The 17886-nt window shown below is 39.3% G+C and overlaps 42 non-coding genes across 42 annotated transcripts; all 42 read right to left on the minus strand.

Annotated features, from left to right (window-relative positions):
* Positions 1-1505: 1505 nt before the first annotated feature.
* trnav-cac (transfer RNA valine (anticodon CAC)) lies at positions 1506-1578 on the minus strand. The gene has a single exon. It is a non-coding gene; the product is annotated as a tRNA-Val (tRNA).
* A 130-nt stretch (positions 1579-1708) lies between these two features.
* On the minus strand, positions 1709-1781 carry trnav-cac (transfer RNA valine (anticodon CAC)). The gene has a single exon. It is a non-coding gene; the product is annotated as a tRNA-Val (tRNA).
* Positions 1782-2066: 285 nt separating this feature from the next.
* Positions 2067-2138, minus strand: trnaq-cug (transfer RNA glutamine (anticodon CUG)). The gene has a single exon. It is a non-coding gene; the product is annotated as a tRNA-Gln (tRNA).
* Positions 2139-2275: 137 nt separating this feature from the next.
* trnav-aac (transfer RNA valine (anticodon AAC)) lies at positions 2276-2348 on the minus strand. The gene has a single exon. It is a non-coding gene; the product is annotated as a tRNA-Val (tRNA).
* A 174-nt stretch (positions 2349-2522) lies between these two features.
* Positions 2523-2595, minus strand: trnav-uac (transfer RNA valine (anticodon UAC)). Its single transcript has one exon. It is a non-coding gene; the product is annotated as a tRNA-Val (tRNA).
* Positions 2596-2725: 130 nt separating this feature from the next.
* Positions 2726-2798, minus strand: trnav-cac (transfer RNA valine (anticodon CAC)). The gene has a single exon. It is a non-coding gene; the product is annotated as a tRNA-Val (tRNA).
* Positions 2799-3078: 280 nt separating this feature from the next.
* trnaq-cug (transfer RNA glutamine (anticodon CUG)) lies at positions 3079-3150 on the minus strand. The gene has a single exon. It is a non-coding gene; the product is annotated as a tRNA-Gln (tRNA).
* A 137-nt stretch (positions 3151-3287) lies between these two features.
* trnav-aac (transfer RNA valine (anticodon AAC)) lies at positions 3288-3360 on the minus strand. The gene has a single exon. It is a non-coding gene; the product is annotated as a tRNA-Val (tRNA).
* Positions 3361-3534: 174 nt separating this feature from the next.
* trnav-uac (transfer RNA valine (anticodon UAC)) lies at positions 3535-3607 on the minus strand. The gene has a single exon. It is a non-coding gene; the product is annotated as a tRNA-Val (tRNA).
* Positions 3608-3737: 130 nt separating this feature from the next.
* trnav-cac (transfer RNA valine (anticodon CAC)) lies at positions 3738-3810 on the minus strand. Its single transcript has one exon. It is a non-coding gene; the product is annotated as a tRNA-Val (tRNA).
* A 285-nt stretch (positions 3811-4095) lies between these two features.
* Positions 4096-4167, minus strand: trnaq-cug (transfer RNA glutamine (anticodon CUG)). The gene has a single exon. It is a non-coding gene; the product is annotated as a tRNA-Gln (tRNA).
* A 137-nt stretch (positions 4168-4304) lies between these two features.
* On the minus strand, positions 4305-4377 carry trnav-aac (transfer RNA valine (anticodon AAC)). The gene has a single exon. It is a non-coding gene; the product is annotated as a tRNA-Val (tRNA).
* Positions 4378-4551: 174 nt separating this feature from the next.
* On the minus strand, positions 4552-4624 carry trnav-uac (transfer RNA valine (anticodon UAC)). Its single transcript has one exon. It is a non-coding gene; the product is annotated as a tRNA-Val (tRNA).
* A 130-nt stretch (positions 4625-4754) lies between these two features.
* trnav-cac (transfer RNA valine (anticodon CAC)) lies at positions 4755-4827 on the minus strand. The gene has a single exon. It is a non-coding gene; the product is annotated as a tRNA-Val (tRNA).
* A 174-nt stretch (positions 4828-5001) lies between these two features.
* On the minus strand, positions 5002-5074 carry trnav-uac (transfer RNA valine (anticodon UAC)). Its single transcript has one exon. It is a non-coding gene; the product is annotated as a tRNA-Val (tRNA).
* Positions 5075-5204: 130 nt separating this feature from the next.
* trnav-cac (transfer RNA valine (anticodon CAC)) lies at positions 5205-5277 on the minus strand. Its single transcript has one exon. It is a non-coding gene; the product is annotated as a tRNA-Val (tRNA).
* Positions 5278-5562: 285 nt separating this feature from the next.
* On the minus strand, positions 5563-5634 carry trnaq-cug (transfer RNA glutamine (anticodon CUG)). Its single transcript has one exon. It is a non-coding gene; the product is annotated as a tRNA-Gln (tRNA).
* A 137-nt stretch (positions 5635-5771) lies between these two features.
* Positions 5772-5844, minus strand: trnav-aac (transfer RNA valine (anticodon AAC)). The gene has a single exon. It is a non-coding gene; the product is annotated as a tRNA-Val (tRNA).
* A 377-nt stretch (positions 5845-6221) lies between these two features.
* trnav-cac (transfer RNA valine (anticodon CAC)) lies at positions 6222-6294 on the minus strand. The gene has a single exon. It is a non-coding gene; the product is annotated as a tRNA-Val (tRNA).
* Positions 6295-6783: 489 nt separating this feature from the next.
* trnav-aac (transfer RNA valine (anticodon AAC)) lies at positions 6784-6856 on the minus strand. Its single transcript has one exon. It is a non-coding gene; the product is annotated as a tRNA-Val (tRNA).
* Positions 6857-7030: 174 nt separating this feature from the next.
* trnav-uac (transfer RNA valine (anticodon UAC)) lies at positions 7031-7103 on the minus strand. Its single transcript has one exon. It is a non-coding gene; the product is annotated as a tRNA-Val (tRNA).
* Positions 7104-7233: 130 nt separating this feature from the next.
* trnav-cac (transfer RNA valine (anticodon CAC)) lies at positions 7234-7306 on the minus strand. Its single transcript has one exon. It is a non-coding gene; the product is annotated as a tRNA-Val (tRNA).
* A 174-nt stretch (positions 7307-7480) lies between these two features.
* On the minus strand, positions 7481-7553 carry trnav-uac (transfer RNA valine (anticodon UAC)). The gene has a single exon. It is a non-coding gene; the product is annotated as a tRNA-Val (tRNA).
* Positions 7554-7683: 130 nt separating this feature from the next.
* On the minus strand, positions 7684-7756 carry trnav-cac (transfer RNA valine (anticodon CAC)). The gene has a single exon. It is a non-coding gene; the product is annotated as a tRNA-Val (tRNA).
* A 635-nt stretch (positions 7757-8391) lies between these two features.
* Positions 8392-8464, minus strand: trnav-aac (transfer RNA valine (anticodon AAC)). The gene has a single exon. It is a non-coding gene; the product is annotated as a tRNA-Val (tRNA).
* Positions 8465-8638: 174 nt separating this feature from the next.
* trnav-uac (transfer RNA valine (anticodon UAC)) lies at positions 8639-8711 on the minus strand. Its single transcript has one exon. It is a non-coding gene; the product is annotated as a tRNA-Val (tRNA).
* Positions 8712-8841: 130 nt separating this feature from the next.
* Positions 8842-8914, minus strand: trnav-cac (transfer RNA valine (anticodon CAC)). Its single transcript has one exon. It is a non-coding gene; the product is annotated as a tRNA-Val (tRNA).
* Positions 8915-9088: 174 nt separating this feature from the next.
* On the minus strand, positions 9089-9161 carry trnav-uac (transfer RNA valine (anticodon UAC)). The gene has a single exon. It is a non-coding gene; the product is annotated as a tRNA-Val (tRNA).
* A 130-nt stretch (positions 9162-9291) lies between these two features.
* Positions 9292-9364, minus strand: trnav-cac (transfer RNA valine (anticodon CAC)). The gene has a single exon. It is a non-coding gene; the product is annotated as a tRNA-Val (tRNA).
* Positions 9365-9853: 489 nt separating this feature from the next.
* On the minus strand, positions 9854-9926 carry trnav-aac (transfer RNA valine (anticodon AAC)). The gene has a single exon. It is a non-coding gene; the product is annotated as a tRNA-Val (tRNA).
* A 370-nt stretch (positions 9927-10296) lies between these two features.
* trnav-cac (transfer RNA valine (anticodon CAC)) lies at positions 10297-10369 on the minus strand. Its single transcript has one exon. It is a non-coding gene; the product is annotated as a tRNA-Val (tRNA).
* A 489-nt stretch (positions 10370-10858) lies between these two features.
* trnav-aac (transfer RNA valine (anticodon AAC)) lies at positions 10859-10931 on the minus strand. The gene has a single exon. It is a non-coding gene; the product is annotated as a tRNA-Val (tRNA).
* A 174-nt stretch (positions 10932-11105) lies between these two features.
* On the minus strand, positions 11106-11178 carry trnav-uac (transfer RNA valine (anticodon UAC)). Its single transcript has one exon. It is a non-coding gene; the product is annotated as a tRNA-Val (tRNA).
* A 130-nt stretch (positions 11179-11308) lies between these two features.
* trnav-cac (transfer RNA valine (anticodon CAC)) lies at positions 11309-11381 on the minus strand. Its single transcript has one exon. It is a non-coding gene; the product is annotated as a tRNA-Val (tRNA).
* A 174-nt stretch (positions 11382-11555) lies between these two features.
* On the minus strand, positions 11556-11628 carry trnav-uac (transfer RNA valine (anticodon UAC)). Its single transcript has one exon. It is a non-coding gene; the product is annotated as a tRNA-Val (tRNA).
* Positions 11629-11758: 130 nt separating this feature from the next.
* Positions 11759-11831, minus strand: trnav-cac (transfer RNA valine (anticodon CAC)). Its single transcript has one exon. It is a non-coding gene; the product is annotated as a tRNA-Val (tRNA).
* A 130-nt stretch (positions 11832-11961) lies between these two features.
* trnav-cac (transfer RNA valine (anticodon CAC)) lies at positions 11962-12034 on the minus strand. The gene has a single exon. It is a non-coding gene; the product is annotated as a tRNA-Val (tRNA).
* A 287-nt stretch (positions 12035-12321) lies between these two features.
* Positions 12322-12393, minus strand: trnaq-cug (transfer RNA glutamine (anticodon CUG)). Its single transcript has one exon. It is a non-coding gene; the product is annotated as a tRNA-Gln (tRNA).
* Positions 12394-12530: 137 nt separating this feature from the next.
* Positions 12531-12603, minus strand: trnav-aac (transfer RNA valine (anticodon AAC)). Its single transcript has one exon. It is a non-coding gene; the product is annotated as a tRNA-Val (tRNA).
* Positions 12604-12777: 174 nt separating this feature from the next.
* trnav-uac (transfer RNA valine (anticodon UAC)) lies at positions 12778-12850 on the minus strand. Its single transcript has one exon. It is a non-coding gene; the product is annotated as a tRNA-Val (tRNA).
* Positions 12851-12980: 130 nt separating this feature from the next.
* On the minus strand, positions 12981-13053 carry trnav-cac (transfer RNA valine (anticodon CAC)). Its single transcript has one exon. It is a non-coding gene; the product is annotated as a tRNA-Val (tRNA).
* Positions 13054-13227: 174 nt separating this feature from the next.
* On the minus strand, positions 13228-13300 carry trnav-uac (transfer RNA valine (anticodon UAC)). The gene has a single exon. It is a non-coding gene; the product is annotated as a tRNA-Val (tRNA).
* Between the last annotated feature and the right edge of the window lie 4586 nt (positions 13301-17886).

A 17886-nucleotide genomic window follows, 5' to 3' on the forward strand; every position in this document is an offset into this window, starting at 1 on the left:
CGGCGTTTCAGAAAGAGCAAGAATTTTTAAAGTGATAGAGGCCCAATTTCAAGGCATTAAATTACAAAGTTAAATTTCTTTTAAATATTTGTTACTATAACTTTGCTACTGAAAGCAACAGTTCCTTAGTTGTGCTGTAAAATGGCACAATAGAAGACAAATAGATGACACTGCTCCTTTAAGTTTAGCTTGGCTTTCAAATATCTCCTTAAGAATAAAATTACGGTTGCCCCTTTCATGCGCACCTTTTTAAGCCATTTTGTTACACTGGAATTGTTCTTATATCCATCAGTTCATCTATTTCCCATACAAAGTAAAGCAGATATTATCTGAAACCTTGCTCCATCACAGCATGTGACCACTCATTAGAGCTATTGTGGAACTTTTCGTGTTATTTTCTAATGTTGCATATCCTGTATTCAACTCTTAAAAACATGTCCAGATCCACAAAGGTTTGATAGTCCCACTCTGTGCTATGGACTGTATCCTTTCTAGTGTTTTGTCAAACAAGGTTCACTTCCTCTCTGCTTTGGTAAACTGAAGGTGTGAGATATGCACCAGATAAAAGCTCTAACAATAAACTGCAGAGCTGAAGCTGTTCTTAATAAGAAGACAGAGGTACTGTATATTGCAGTTATTTAGGAGCCAGAGGGAGGCTGCTGTGACAGCTCAGAAAGGCTGATCTGCGGAAGATAGCCTTTGCTCGTGGATTTTGCTTGGTCCCTTAAGAGTTCCATTGAATCCTGTTATTAAGTACAAATGGAAATACTTAAAACTCCCGAGTAGGTGTGTGGTTGCAGAGGCAGTGATGTCAGCAGCAGCATTTTATGTCGCCAGCAAAACAAGGCGTGTTTCCCCAACAGCTGCCATGATCTGTTTCCTGGGTCTGCTAACAGCTCCGGCTGGATCTAATGGAGATGTGACTGTCAACAGGCGCCAAGGTACAGATGCTGATAATTATTATTTCATGACTGCAAATGTAACAATGTACTCATATGCAATGACAAACACTAGTTGCTTGCATACTTACTTAGATTCAATCAGAACTGCTGTCACATAGCGATTCAAATGCTAATAATTCTGAAATGTTCAAGAGAAAATGCCTATCCTTGGTATTAATCCTGGATAGGCATTAATATCTGTGAGGCAATGATTCAGTTTGAGGTTTCAAAATTGAAGATGTGAGATTAAAGTATGAAGGTTCTCTTGAGTGTTGCCATGAGATGGCTGGAAACAGAGTCCAGAGTGCCACCATTACACAATAGAACCTACACGAACCAAAGTGAAGTGAAGCATAACTTACAAAATCTGTTTCTGTCTAACCAGAGACCTTTTGCGTGTAAAGCAAACGGGATAACAGGTACACTACAGAAACTCAATCCCTTTGAAGGGTTCTAATCTGAGTATATTTTGGAATCTAATGGCTGGATATCAGGAGCAAAACATTCCACCATGGAACTCTAATTGACCTTCAACCACCTGTCATGAACAGTACATGACTAAACTGTTTCTGTCCGGTGTCGAACCAGAGACCTTTTGCGTGTGAAGCTAACGTGATAACCACTACACTACAGAAACTCTGTCCTTTTGAAGGGTTCTAATCTGAGTACATTTTGGACTCTAATGGCTGGATTTCGGGAGCAAAACATTACACCATGGAACTCTACTTGACCTTCAACCACCTGTCATGAACAGTATATGACAAAACTGTTTCTGTCTGGTGTCGAACCAGAGACCTTTTGCGTGTGAAGCAAACGTGATAACCACTACACTACAGAAACTGATCTGTTAGGCGGTGTTTCAGTTTGAGGTTTCAACATTGAAGATGTAAGATTAAAGTATGAAGCTTCTCCTTAGGCATGCACTGAGATGGCTGGATCCAGAGTGCCACCATTACACCATGGAACCCTTGTTGACAAATGTCAAATAGTTATACCACAGATCCTCTCGGAGGACACACAGTAACTTGGTGAACAAACGGACAGACTTATACTTCTTCCTATTTTCACATGATAGTAAAAAACTAACACTGAAATCAAAAATTAAAATGAAGAATTGAAGAGAAGAGGTCCTACTGAGACTTGAACTCAGATTGCTGGATTCAGAGTCCAGAGTGCTAACCATTACACCATAGAACCACCATGTTTAAACACTATTGAAGTAGCCTAGATTTCAAAGATCCCTGCATTGAAGTTGATGGGATAAGAACCATTACCAAAGGGGAAGATACTTGTTGTCTCACTACACCCTCTGAAAAGCAAAACATTACAAAAGATGTTTCTGTCTGGTTTCGAAACAGAGTCCTTTTGCGTGTTAAGCAAACGTGATAACCACTACACTACAGAAACTGATCTGTTAGGCAATGTTTCAGTTTGAGGTTTCAAAATTGAAGATGTGAGATTAAAGTATGAAGGTTCTCTTGAGTGTTGCCATGAGATGGCTGGAAACAGAGTGCAGAGTGCCACCATTACACAATAGAACCTACACGAAACAAAGTGAAGTGAAGCATAACTTACAAAATCTGTTTCTGTCTGGTGTCGAACCAGAGACCTTTTGCGTGTAAAGCAAACGTGATAACCACTACACTACAGAAACTCAGTCCATTTGAAAGGTTCTCATCTGAGTACATTTTGGACTCTAATGGCTGGATATCGGGAGCAAAACATTACACCATGGAACTTTACTTGACCTTCAACCACCTGTCATGAACAGTACATGACAAAACTGTTTCTGTCTGGTGTCGAACCAGAGACCTTTTGCGTGTGAAGCAAACGTGATAACCACTACACTGCAGAAACTGATATGCAATGTTTTATTTTCATGTTCCAAAATTGAAGATGTAAGATTAAAATATGAAGCTTCTCCTTAGGCATGCACTGAGATGGCTGGATCCAGAGTGCCACCATTACACCATGGAACCCTTGTTGACAAATGTCAAATAGTTATACCACAGATCCTCTCGGAGGACACACAGTAACTTGGTGAACAAACGGACAGACTTATACTTCTTCCTATTTTCACATGATAGTAAAAAACTAACACTGAAATCAAAAATTAAAATGAAGAATTGAAGAGAAGAGGTCCTACTGAGACTTGAACTCAGATTGCTGGATTCAGAGTCCAGAGTGCTAACCATTACACCATAGAACCACAATGTTCAAACACTATTGAAGTAGCCTTGATTTCAAAGATCCCTGCATTGAAGTCGATGGGATAAGAACCATTACCAAAGGGGAAGATACTTGTTGTCTCACTACACCCTCTGAAAAGCAAAACATTACAAAAGTTGTTTCTGTCTGGTTTCGAAACAGAGTCCTTTTGCTTGTTAAGCAAACGTGATAACCACTACACTACAGAAACTGATCTGTTAGGCAATGTTTCAGTTTTAGGTTTCAAAATTGAAGATGTGAGATTAAAGTATGAAGGTTCTCTTGAGTGTTGCCATGAGATGGCTGGAAACAGAGTGCAGAGTGCCACCATTACACAATAGAACCTACACGAACCAAAGTGAAGTGAAGCATAACTTACAAAATCTGTTTCTGTCTGGTGTCGAACCAGAGACCTTTTGCGTGTAAAGCAAACGTGATAACCACTACACTACAGAAACTCAGTCCATTTGAAAGGTTCTCATCTGAGTACATTTTGGACTCTAATGTCTGGATATCGGGAGCAAAACATTACACCATGGAACTCTACTTGACCTTCAACCACCTGTCATGAACAGTACATGACAAAACTGTTTCTGTCTGGTGTCGAACCAGAGACCTTTTGCGTGTGAAGCAAACGTGATAACCACTACACTACAGAAACTGATATGTTAGGCGGTGTTTCAGTTTGAGGTTTCAACATTGAAGATGTAAGATTAAAGTATGAAGCTTCTCCTTAGGCATGCACTGAGATGGCTGGATCCAGAGTGCCACCATTACACCATGGAACCCTTGTTGACAAATGTCAAATAGTTATACCACAGATCCTCTCGGAGGACACACAGTAACTTGGTGAACAAACGGACAGACTTATACTTCTTCCTATTTTCACATGATAGTAAAAAACTAACACTGAAATCAAAAATTAAAATGAAGAATTGAAGAGAAGAGGTCCTACTGAGACTTGAACTCAGATTGCTGGATTCAGAGTCCAGAGTGCTAACCATTACACCATAGAACCACAATGTTCAAACACTATTGAAGTAGCCTTGATTTCAAAGATCCCTGCATTGAAGTCGATGGGATAAGAACCATTACCAAAGGGGAAGATACTTGTTGTCTCACTACACCCTCTGAAAAGCAAAACATTACAAAAGTTGTTTCTGTCTGGTTTCGAAACAGAGTCCTTTTGCTTGTTAAGCAAACGTGATAACCACTACACTACAGAAACTGATCTGTTAGGCAATGTTTCAGTTTTAGGTTTCAAAATTGAAGATGTGAGATTAAAGTATGAAGGTTCTCTTGAGTGTTGCCATGAGATGGCTGGAAACAGAGTGCAGAGTGCCACCATTACACAATAGAACCTACACGAACCAAAGTGAAGTGAAGCATAACTTACAAAATCTGTTTCTGTCTGGTGTCGAACCAGAGACCTTTTGCGTGTAAAGCAAACGTGATAACCACTACACTACAGAAACTCAGTCCATTTGAAAGGTTCTCATCTGAGTACATTTTGGACTCTAATGTCTGGATATCGGGAGCAAAACATTACACCATGGAACTCTACTTGACCTTCAACCACCTGTCATGAACAGTACATGACAAAACTGTTTCTGTCTGGTGTCGAACCAGAGACCTTTTGCGTGTGAAGCAAACGTGATAACCACTACACTACAGAAACTGATATGTTAGGCAATGTTTCAGTTTTAGGTTTCAAAATTGAAGATGTGAGATTAAAGTATGAAGGTTCTCTTGAGTGTTGCCATGAGATGGCTGGAAACAGAGTCCAGAGTTCCACCATTACACAATAGAACCTACACGAAACAAAGTGAAGTGAAGCATAACTTACAAAATCTGTTTCTGTCTTGTGTCGAACCAGAGACCTTTTGCGTGTAAAGCAAACGTGATAACCACTACACTACAGAAACTCAGTCCATTTGAAAGGTTCTCATCTGAGTACATTTTGGACTCTAATGGCTGGATATCGGGAGCAAAACATTACACCATGGAACTCTACTTGACCTTCAACCACCTGTCATGAACAGTACATGACAAAACTGTTTCTGTCTGGTGTCGAACCAGAGACCTTTTGCGTGTGAAGCAAACGTGATAACCACTACACTACAGAAACTGATCTGTTAGGCGGTGTTTCAGTTTGAGGTTTCAACATTGAAGATGTAAGATTAAAGTATGAAGCTTCTCCTTAGGCATGCACTGAGATGGCTGGATCCAGAGTGCCACCATTACACCATGGAACCCTTGTTGACAAATGTCAAATAGTTATACCACAGATCCTCTCGGAGGACACACAGTAACTTGGTGAACAAACGGACAGACTTATACTTCTTCCTATTTTCACATGATAGTAAAAAACTAACACTGAAATCAAAAATTTAAATGAAGAATTGAGGAGAAGAGGTCCTACTGAGACTTGAACTCAGATTGCTGGATTCAGAGTCCAGAGTGCTAACCATTACACCATAGAACCACCATGTTTAAACACTATTGAAGTAGCCTAGATTTCAAAGATCCCTGCATTGAAGTTGATGGGATAAGAACCATTACCAAAGGGGAAGATACTTGTTGTCTCACTACACCCTCTGAAAAGCAAAACATTACAAAAGTTGTTTCTGTCTGGTTTCGAAACAGAGTCCTTTTGCGTGTTAAGCAAACGTGATAACCACTACACTACAGAAACTGATCTGTTAAACAATGTTTCAGTTTGAGGTTCCAAAATTGAAGATGTGAGATTAAAGTACCAAGGTTCTCTTGAGTGTTGCCATGAGATGGCTGGAAACAGAGTCCAGAGTGCCACCATTACACAATAGAACCTACACGAAACAAAGTGAAGTGAAGCATAACTTACAAAATCTGTTTCTGTCTTGTGTCAAACCAGAGACCTTTTGCGTGTAAAGCAAACTTGATAACCACTACACTACAGAAACTCAGTCCATTTGAAAGGTTCTCATCTGAGTACATTTTGGACTCTAATGGCTGGATATCGGGAGCAAAACATTACACCATGGAACTCTACTTGACCTTCAACCACCTGTCATGAACAGTACATGACAAAACTGTTTCTGTCTGGTGTCGAACCAGAGACCTTTTGCGTGTGAAGCAAACGTGATAACCACTACACTACAGAAACTGATATGCAATGTTTTATTTTCATGTTCCAAAATTGAAGATGTAAGATTAAAATATGAAGCTTCTCCTTAGGCATGCACTGAGATGGCTGGATCCAGAGTGCCACCATTACACCATGGAACCCTTGTTGACAAATGTCAAATAGTTATACCACAGATCCTCTCGGAGGACACACAGTAACTTGGTGAACAAATGGACAGACTTATACTTCTTCCTATTTTCACATGATAGTAAAAAACTAACACTGAAATCAAAAATTAAAATGAAGAATTGAGGAGAAGACGTCCTACTGAGACTTGAACTCAGATTGCTGGATTCAGAGTCTAGAGTGCTAACCATTACACCATAGAACCACAATGTTCAAACACTATTGAAGTAGCCTTGATTTCAAAGATCCCTGCATTGAAGTTGATGGGATAAGAACCATTACCAAAGGGGAAGATACTTGTTGTCTCACTACACCCTCTGAAAAGCAAAACATTACAAAAGTTGTTTCTGTCTGGTTTCGAACCAGAGTCCTTTTGCGTGTTAAGCAAACGTGATAACCACTACACTACAGAAACTGATCTGTTAGGCAATGTTTCAGTTTGAGGTTCCAAAATTGAAGATGTGAGATTAAAGTACGAGGGTTCGCTTCAGTGTTGCCATGAGATGGCTGGAAACAGAGTCCAGAGTGCCACCATTACACAATAGAACCTACACGAAACAAAGTGAAGTGAAGCGTAACTTACAAAATCTGTTTCTGTCTGGTGTCGAACCAGAGAACTTTTGCGTGTAAAGCAAACGTGATAACCACTACACTACAGAAACTCAGTCCATTTGAAAGGTTCTCATCTGAGTACATTTTGGACTCTAATGGCTGGATATCGGGAGCAAAACATTACACCATGGAACTCTACTTGACCTTCAACCACCTGTCATGAACAGTACATGACAAAACTGTTTCTGTCTGGTGTCGAACCAGAGACCTTTTGCGTGTGAAGCAAACGTGATAACCACTACACTACAGAAACTGATATGTTAGGCAATGTTTCAGTTTGAGGTTTCAAAATTGAAGATGTGAGATTAAAGTATGAAGGTTCTCTTGAGTGTTGCCATGAGATGGCTGGAAACAGAGTCCAGAGTGCCACCATTACACAATAGAACCTATACGAAACAAAGTGAAGTGAAGCATAACTTACAAAATCTGTTTCTGTCTGGTGTCGAACCAGAGACCTTTTGCGTGTAAAGCAAACGTGATAACCACTACACTACAGAAACTCAGTCCATTTGAAAGGTTCTCATCTGAGTACATTTTGGACTCTAATGGCTGGATATCGGGAGCAAAACATTACACCATGGAACTCTACTTGACCTTCAACCACCTGTCATGAACAGTACATGACAAAACTGTTTCTGTCTGGTGTCGAACCAGAGACCTTTTGCGTGTGAAGCAAACGTGATAACCACTACACTACAGAAACTGATATGCAATGTTTTATTTTCATGTTCCAAAATTGAAGATGTAAGATTAAAATATGAAGCTTCTCCTTAGGCATGCACTGAGATGGCTGGATCCATCCATCCATCCATCCATTGTCTGTTCACCCTTGTCCCTAATGGGGTCGGGAGGGTTGCTGGTGCCCATCTCCAGCTACGTTCCAGGCGGGAGGCGGGGTACGCCCTGGACAGGTCGCCAGTCTGTCGCAGGGCATGGCTGGATCCAGAGTGCCACCATTACACCATGGAACCCTTGTTGACAAATGTCAAATAGTTATACCACAGATCCTCTCGGAGGACACACAGTAACTTGGTGAACAAACGGACAGACTTATACTTCTTCCTATTTTCACATGATAGTAAAAAACTAACACTGAAATCAAAAAATAAAATGAAGAATTGAGGAGAAGACGTCCTACTGAGACTTGAACTCAGATTGCTGGATTCAGAGTCTAGGGTGCTAACCATTACACCATAGAACCACAATGTTCAAACACTATTGAAGTAGCCTTGATTTCAAAGATCCCTGCATTGAAGTTGATGGGATAAGAACCATTACCAAAGGGGAAGATACTTGTTGTCTCACTACACCCTCTGAAAAGCAAAACATTACAAAAGTTGTTTCTGTCTGGTTTCGAACCAGAGTCCGTTTGCGTGTTAAGCAAACGTGATAACCACTACACTACAGAAACTGATCTGTTAGGCAATGTTTCAGTTTGAGGTTCCAAAATTGAAGATGTGAGATTAAAGTACGAAGGTTCTCTTCAGTGTTGCCATGAGATGGCTGGAAACAGAGTCCAGAGTGCCACCATTACACAATAGAACCTACACGAAACAAAGTGAAGTGAAGCGTAACTTACAAAATCTGTTTCTGTCTGGTGTCGAACCAGAGAACTTTTGCGTGTAAAGCAAACGTGATAACCACTACACTACAGAAACTCAGTCCATTTGAAAGGTTCTCATCTGAGTACATTTTGGACTCTAATGGCTGGATATCGGGAGCAAAACATTACACCATGGAACTCTACTTGACCTTCAACCACCTGTCATGAACAGTACATGACAAAACTGTTTCTGTCTGGTGTCGAACCAGAGACCTTTTGCGTGTGAAGCAAACGTGATAACCACTACACTACAGAAACTGATATGTTAGGCAATGTTTCAGTTTGAGGTTTCAAAATTGAAGATGTGAGATTAAAGTATGAAGGTTCTCTTGAGTGTTGCCATGAGATGGCTGGAAACAGAGTCCAGAGTGCCACCATTACACAATAGAACCTACACGAACCAAAGTGAAGTGAAGCATAACTTACAAAATCTGTTTCTGTCTTGTGTCAAACCAGAGACCTTTTGCGTGTAAAGCAAACGTGATAACCACTACACTACAGAAACTCAGTCCATTTGAAAGGTTCTCATCTGAGTACATTTTGGTCTCTAATGGCTGGATTTCGGGAGCAAAACATTACACCATGGAACTGTACTTGACCTTCAACCACCTGTCATGAACAGTACATGACAAAACTGTTTCTGTCTGGTGTCGAACCAGAGACCTTTTGCGTGTGAAGCAAACGTGATAACCACTACACTACAGAAACTGATATGCAATGTTTTATTTTCATGTTCCAAAATTGAAGATGTAAGATTAAAATATGAAGCTTCTCCTTAGGCATGCACTGAGATGGCTGGATCCAGAGTGCCACCATTACACCATGGAACCCTTGTTGACAAATGTCAAATAGTTATACCACAGATCCTCTCGGAGGACACACAGTAACTTGGTGAACAAACGGACAGACTTATACTTCTTCCTATTTTCACATGATAGTAAAAAACTAACACTGAAATCAAAAATTAAAATGAAGAATTGAGGAGAAGACGTCCTACTGAGACTTGAACTCAGATTGCTGGATTCAGAGTCTAGAGTGCTAACCATTACACCATAGAACCACAATGTTCAAACACTATTGAAGTAGCCTTGATTTCAAAGATCCCTGCATTGAAGTTGATGGGATAAGAACCATTACCAAAGGGGAAGATACTTGTTGTCTCACTACACCCTCTGAAAAGCAAAACATTACAAAAGTTGTTTCTGTCTGGTTTCGAACCAGAGTCCTTTTGCGTGTTAAGCAAACGTGATAACCACTACACTACAGAAACTGATCTGTTAGGCAATGTTTCAGTTTGAGGTTCCAAAATTGAAGATGTGAGATTAAAGTATGAAGGTTCTCTTGAGTGTTGCCATGAGATGGCTGGAAACAGAGTCCAGAGTGCCACCATTACACAATAGAACCTACACAAAACAAAGTGAAGTGAAGCATAACTTACAAAATCTGTTTCTGTCGAACCAGAGACCTTTTGCGTGTGAAGCAAACGTGATAACCAATACACTACAGAAACTCAGTCCTTTTGAAGGGTTCTCATCTGAGTACATTTTGGTCTCTAATGGCTGGATTTCGGGAGCAAAACATTACACCATGGAACTGTACTTGACCTTCAACCACCTGTCATGAACAGTACATGACAAAACTGTTTCTGTCTGGTGTCGAACCAGAGACCTTTTGCGTGTGAAGCAAACGTGATAACCACTACACTACAGAAACTGATATGCAATGTTTTATTTTCATGTTCCAAAATTGAAGATGTAAGATTAAAATATGAAGCTTCTCCTTAGGCATGCACTGAGATGGCTGGATCCAGAGTGCCACCATTACACCATGGAACCCTTGTTGACAAATGTCAAATAGTTATACCACAGATCCTCTCGGAGGACACACAGTAACTTGGTGAACAAACGGACAGACTTATACTTCTTCCTATTTTCACATGATAGTAAAAAACTAACACTGAAATCAAAAATTAAAATGAAGAATTGAGGAGAAGACGTCCTACTGAGACTTGAACTCAGATTGCTGGATTAAGAGTCTAGAGTGCTAACCATTACACCATAGAACCACAATGTTCAAACACTATTGAAGTAGCCTTGATTTCAAAGATCCCTGCATTGAAGTTGATGGGATAAGAACCATTACCAAAGGGGAAGATACTTGTTGTCTCACTACACCCTCTGAAAAGCAAAACATTACAAAAGTTGTTTCTGTCTGGTTTCGAACCAGAGTCCGTTTGCGTGTTAAGCAAACGTGATAACCACTACACTACAGAAACTGATCTGTTAGGCAATGTTTCAGTTTGAGGTTCCAAAATTGAAGATGTGAGATTAAAGTACGAAGGTTCTCTTCAGTGTTGCCATGAGATGGCTGGAAACAGAGTCCAGAGTGCCACCATTACACAATAGAACCTACACGAAACAAAGTGAAGTGAAGCGTAACTTACAAAATCTGTTTCTGTCTGGTGTCGAACCAGAGAACTTTTGCGTGTAAAGCAAACGTGATAACCACTACACTACAGAAACTCAGTCCATTTGAAAGGTTCTCATCTGAGTACATTTTGGACTCTAATGGCTGGATATCGGGAGCAAAACATTACAACATGGAACTCTACTTGACCTTCAACCACCTGTCATGAACAGTACATGACAAAACTGTTTCTGTCTGGTGTCGAACCAGAGACCTTTTGCGTGTGAAGCAAACGTGATAACCACTACACTACAGAAACTGATATGTTAGGCAATGTTTCAGTTTGAGGTTTCAAAATTGAAGATGTGAGATTAAAGTATGAAGGTTCTCTTGAGTGTTGCCATGAGATGGCTGGAAACAGAGTCCAGAGTGCCACCATTACACAATAGAACCTACACGAACCAAAGTGAAGTGAAGCATAACTTACAAAATCTGTTTCTGTCTTGTGTCAAACCAGAGACCTTTTGCGTGTAAAGCAAACGTGATAACCACTACACTACAGAAACTCAGTCCATTTGAAAGGTTCTCATCTGAGTACATTTTGGACTCTAATGGCTGGATATCGGGAGGAAAACATTACACCATGGAACTCTACTTGACCTTCAACCACCTGTCATGAACAGCACATGACAAAACTGTTTCTGTCTGGTGTCGAACCAGAGACCTTTTGCGTGTGAAGCAAACGTGATAACCAATACACTACAGAAACTCAGTCCTTTTGAAGGGTTCTAATCTGAGTACATTTTGGACTCTAATGGCTGGATTTCGGGAGCAAAACATTACACCATGGAACTGTACTTGACCTTCAACCACCTGTCATGAACAGTACATGACAAAACTGTTTCTGTCTGGTGTCGAACCAGAGACCTTTTGCGTGTGAAGCAAACGTGATAACCACTACACTACAGAAACTGATATGCAATGTTTTATTTTCATGTTCCAAAATTGAAGATGTAAGATTAAAGTATGAAGCTTCTCCTTAGGCATGCACTGAGATGGCTGGATCCAGAGTGCCACCATTACACCATGGAACCCTTGCTTACAAATGTCAAATAGTTATACCACAGATCCTCTCGGAGGACACACAGTAACTTGGTGAACAAACGGACAGACTTATACTTCTTCCTATTTTCACATGATAGTAAAAAACTAACACTGAAATCAAAAATTAAAATGAAGAATTGAGGAGAAGAGAGAAAAGGTCCTACTGAGACTTGAACTCAGATTGCTGGATTCAGAGTCCAGAGTGCTAACCATTACACCATAGAACCACCATGTTTAAACACTATTGAAGTAGCCTAGATTTCAAAGATCCCTGCATTGAAGTTGATGGGATAAGAACCATTACCAAAGGGGAAGATACTTGTTGTCTCACTACACCCTCTGAAAAGCAAAACATTACAAAAGTTGTTTCTGTCTGGTTTCAAACCAGAGTCCTTTTGCTTGTTAAGCAAACGTGATAACCACTACACTACAGAAACTGATCTGTTAGGCAATGTTTCAGTTTGAGGTTCCAAAATTGAAGATGTGAGATTAAAGTACGAAGGTTCTCTTGAGTGTTGCCATGAGATGGCTGGAAACAGAGTCCAGAGTGCCACCATTACACAATAGAACCTACACGAAACAAAGTGAAGTGAAGCATAACTTACAAAATCTGTTTCTGTCTGGTGTCGAACCAGAGAACTTTCGCGTGTAAAGCAAACGTGATAACCACTACACTACAGAAACTCAGTCCATTTGAAAGGTTCTCATCTGAGTACATTTTGGACTCTAATGGCTGGATATCGGGAGCAAAACATTACACCATGGATCTCTACTTGACCTTCAACCACCTGTCATGAACAGTACATGACAAAACTGTTTCTGTCTGGTGTCGAACCAGAGACCTTTTGCGTGTGAAGCAAACGTGATAACCACTACACTACGGAAACTGATCTGTTAGGCGGTGTTTCAGTTTGAGGTTTCAACATTGAAGATGTGAGATTAAAGTATGAAGGTTCTCTTGAGTGTTGCCATGAGATGGCTGGAAACAGAGTCCAGAGTGCCACCATTACACAATAGAACCTACACGAACCAAAGTGAAGTGAAGCATAACTTACAAATTATGTTTCTGTCTGGTGTCGAACCAGAGACCTTTTGCGTGTAAAGCAAACGTGATAACCACTACACTACAGAAACTCAGTCCATTTGAAAGGTTCTCATCTGAGTACATTTTGGACTCTAATGGCTGGATTTCGGGAGCAAAACAATACACCATGGAACTCGAATTGGTTCTCTTGAGTGTTGCCGTGAGATGGCTGGAAACAGAGTGCATCCAAGAATGCAACAGATGCTGAAGTTGATGGAGAAACATTCAGTGCCCTCAGTAGACAAGTTGATGTTATGCTGAACGTTTTCTGCCATGATGGCGAGATATAAAAGCAAATAAAAACAAGCATCAAAAAGATTTTAGAAAAGGATGTTTTGGCTTCTCCTTCAGAGTTCTCAGAATGTTCATCTGCTTCTCTGCCTTTCTCAAACTTCATCTTAAATATATCAATTTCAATACTATCACAGGTGAGATATTGTGCAAGAAGCAAAAAGGTGACAATGCTGATATTGGAGTGTCTGCTAAAAAGGTAACATGATTTCACTGTGTCCCTAAACTCTTTAAACCTCTTGTGCCATGTGTGGGTAATCGAAATGTCTCCATCTATTTTCTTTTCTGTAATTATTCTTAATTTCATTGCCAGTTGAAAATGTAATATAAAAGATGTCTGGTGGTGAAGAAGTTCTGCAAGAGTGTGGAACAACAGAAACCCTCAGTGATGCCACAAGAAGAGAAATGAACATACTGGTGGCTCACAAGATTAATAGACATAAATGGGTGTGTTTTTACATTTTTAAATTTATGTTAAGTCAAACATTTTTCACTAATTTGAGTTATTCAAAAGACATTTTGTGTTTTATGTCTTTTATGATGCTGCATTAATGAATTTTTATAAATGTTTTGGAGTGTATGACATTGATGTTTGCAAAATGAAGGAATCACCCAGAGTTAGGGACTTAAGAGCAAGATAAGTTATTTATTTTTAGTTGACAATTATTTATTTCAGCTATTCAGAGACCTTTGTTCATTTTAATGCTTTAAAGGCTATTTATAGTGAAAGATCTTGTAAAATTGCCAGATCTAAAAGTATTTTGATATTCAAAACCTATATGGATTGCTAATGAATGTTTTTTCATTGTACAACAGCTAAAAATGTTGAAAACACAGCTGCAAAAATAAAACAAGTGTTTAAAATTGATTTACTTGTTCTAGTTTTTTAAAAAAATTATAACTAATTTTAACCAGAATCGTAAAGTAACATGTTTTGGAGTAAATACCAAACCCCCGAAAGTGTTAAATTAACACTAACAAAGTAGTTAATTTTTGTTATTTTATTAGTGTTAACCATTGCATTCCACTCTGATTCACTGTTAAAAATGTGACCATTTTGAAAGTGTTAATTTAACTCTGAACAGTGTGGGCAAATATAAACCCTGAAAAGTGTTAAAATCAACTCTGGGATTTGAATCAACACTGGACTTTTTGCTGTCCTGAAGACAGACGTTCAGAACGAGTAGGAATTCTTAAAGAGACAAAAGTACAATTTCAAGGCCTTATATTACAAGGTCATATGTCTCTTAAATACTGTTTGATACGTAAAGCATATTTTATGCACTAAAGATAACATAGCCCCTTGATTGTGCTATATGTGCGTTCTGCCCAAGGTTAAAAGTTAGAAATAGTTCATAAAGATTTAGTGATCAAATTTTTTATCATTTATAACAATTTATGTTTAAAAGATGGTAATTTAATTTAAAAAAAAGCTTCTACACACCTATTGTATGCATTTTATTATGAAGATGAATTCTGAGGTCGCATTGCATTATGGTTAACAGAAGCAGTAGTCAGTTAAGACACTTTTACAGAGAAAGCCTGTATATCTATGTGCAAACTTCGCTTCCTGTGTCCTAAATCTTTATTTACACCTTCGAAAGCAACGGCTGTAAGTCCAATCTTTGTTCTGTTTGAAATGTGTTTTATAACAAGCTTATTTAGAGATTGTTTTGTGGATGTGTTTATTCCAGAAATTGCCCAAGAGCTTTGTTGCATAGCAATGATGCTAATGATCTAATTAACATATGAAAAGATCTCTAAAATGACTGTTTATTACTAGTAACAGATAAGGTTAATTCTAATGTATGGTTCTGGCACTAGCAGTGTTATTTGGTGCATTTATTTCACATAAGAAAACTGATGCATATTGTTTCTGTTTGTTTTATAGTTTCACTCAACCCTTTCATCGAGCTATTCAAGCAACAATTGCAAAGAATTGTAAGCTGTCAAGAAGACTGTAATAAAGGAGCAAGAAGCTCTGTTTCCTGGCTCATGAAAATTGAGTTTGGCCTGCTGTTGATCTGCATTAACAAACACAGTGTATCCAACATGTAGTGATAACAGTGCAAAGTGCCTGAAAAATACATGATAATGCCCCTTTAAAGTTGTACGGTTTTTCCTTTTTCTTTGTGCTTTGCATCCATGAAGCCTCCTTATCAACAGCTTTGCGATTTGGGATTGTAGATCAGTTACTGTTAGAAGCCTTGAGATGCTAAACAGCATTTTTCAGTTTTAAATCGTTGGTACAAATCAAAAACACAAACAGCACAACACCAAAAAGAACTAAGAAAATCAACACAAAGGAATGATCTGACAGAGAAAGGCAGAGGAGCATGTTGCAATAGCACCCCAAGCAAGTGCTGTAAAGTCCTCCGAGCTGAAAGGAATTGGAAACAGATGGCAGCACTGGACTCTCAGTGGTCCCGGCCTACTGTCAACTCATGATGCAGTTGACAGTAGGCCGGGATTCTCTTTAACCCTGAAAACATCAAGCAGAAACAAAGCTGAGTAAGTGTTGTTTTCTAATGTTCCCTAAATGATGCTCCTGCAGATCTGGGACTCCAGAAGTGACTAAGCTCCTTATTATGATGCACAGAGAAGACAGACGGTGACTCATCTGAAAAGGGTAACAAGCTGATGTATATCTGAGTGTGACCGGGAAAGGACGAACAAGATTTGAAGGAACTCGGAGCTTATTAGCATTTCTCAACACGCAAAGAGGCCGATAAAGAGGCGGGCGCATGCAGGGAGAGAAGAAACGGGGACGAGAGCGGATCTAGCACTCTGCTCCATTACAATGGTAATTAACAGCAGATAAGCAGCCTGATCGAATGTGCTCAGCCTGATTTCACCAGCTAATGGTCTCCAATCCCTCGGTACTTATTATTTTTTGAAATTATTTTTATCTGACTCTCAGAATGATAAAGAAACCCAATTTGGGGGTGGAAGGGGTTACCGTGTTTTCCGTTTCTGAGAAATTGATTTATCATTGAAGGAAATGTTATAAAAGTGCAAAGGGATTGCTTCCCACCCATAGAGCCCATCCCTGTGGAGAAGAATGGGAAGGAAGGAGAGTGCTGTTTAGGGCTTTTTTTGGACAAAAGCTGGTCACAGGCAGCAATGAAGAGAAAAGGCTCAGTGCTTATGAGTTCAGTTATACATAAATGCATTAAAAGCGGTTATATAAGATGTGCTTCGACCGCAGGAGCCATTTTCACCACCCTGCGTGTCCTCAGTTCCCTCAGTTTTAACGCAGCACACCTACAGGGCCAAGATTCTAGATTCAAAATAAGATTCCAAAAATGAAAATGTTCACTCATCCACTTACTACAACACTCTCTGTCACTCTCTGCTTTTTGAATTTTAAACATAAATTGTAACAACCTATCTGCTTAGACACACAAAAATGGGCTGTAGCAAGAGCAGCAGATGTATGTGATGCATTTAGGCTGAGATTCCATTGCAAATGTGTGCAAAACATTGGTATTCCGCTAATGCTGAAAAACAAAAACAGTTTCCTATTTGCGGTGTTTCCATTAAATAACAAACGCAATTAAAATCACACAAGTAATTTTGTTCACTCGATAAGTCAGACTAGCCAGCTGCAGTTAGCAAACATTTGGTGGAACTGCTCATTATAGGAGCTACTTCTCAGTGAAACGCTGGTAAAACTGTCGTTAAAGGGTTAATAGAGGAGCCATGTTGTGATGACTTCCTGAAGGCGGAGTTTCAGAAAGAGCAGGAGCTTCTTAAAGAGACAGAAGCCTAATTTCAAGGTGTTAAATTACAAATAACTGAAGATAACATAGTTACTTTATTGAGCTATAATATGACAATTTTGTGCCTGAAAAATACATAACAAGTCCTGAACCAGACAAGCTTTTAAACACTTTCTATTTATTACCAAGAAGCATTATTAAAACCAACACCCAGTCGAACAAACACATTTTGTTTTTTGCCTTTTGTGATATGATTATTTGCTCCAGAAGGTGAAAGACGTCCTCTATCACCTTCTGGAGTGAAAAAAGGTGAATATCTCATGTATATGAATAACTCATATACATGAGATATTCTTTCATGATCTTCACTCGCAGTTTTACCAGTGTCAGTTCAGATGTGATTGATACTGCCCCCTAGTGCGCGACCTAAAAATGCCACCTAAAGAGAAATTGAATTGGTTAAAATTACAAATGGACTAGATGTCATTCAAATGTCCTCACCTGTTTTATCAGTGACTGTAATTTCAATTTAACATTTTTATTCAGTAAACTTGGCAGCGTTCTCAAGCTACTTAATTTCTCCTCCTTTTTTCTGTGCTGAGGTTAGATAAAATGATTGCTTT

The sequence above is a fragment of the Xiphophorus couchianus genome, chromosome 23 (assembly GCF_001444195.1).
Source record: "Xiphophorus couchianus chromosome 23, X_couchianus-1.0, whole genome shotgun sequence".
Taxonomy (NCBI): Eukaryota; Metazoa; Chordata; class Actinopteri; order Cyprinodontiformes; family Poeciliidae; genus Xiphophorus; species Xiphophorus couchianus.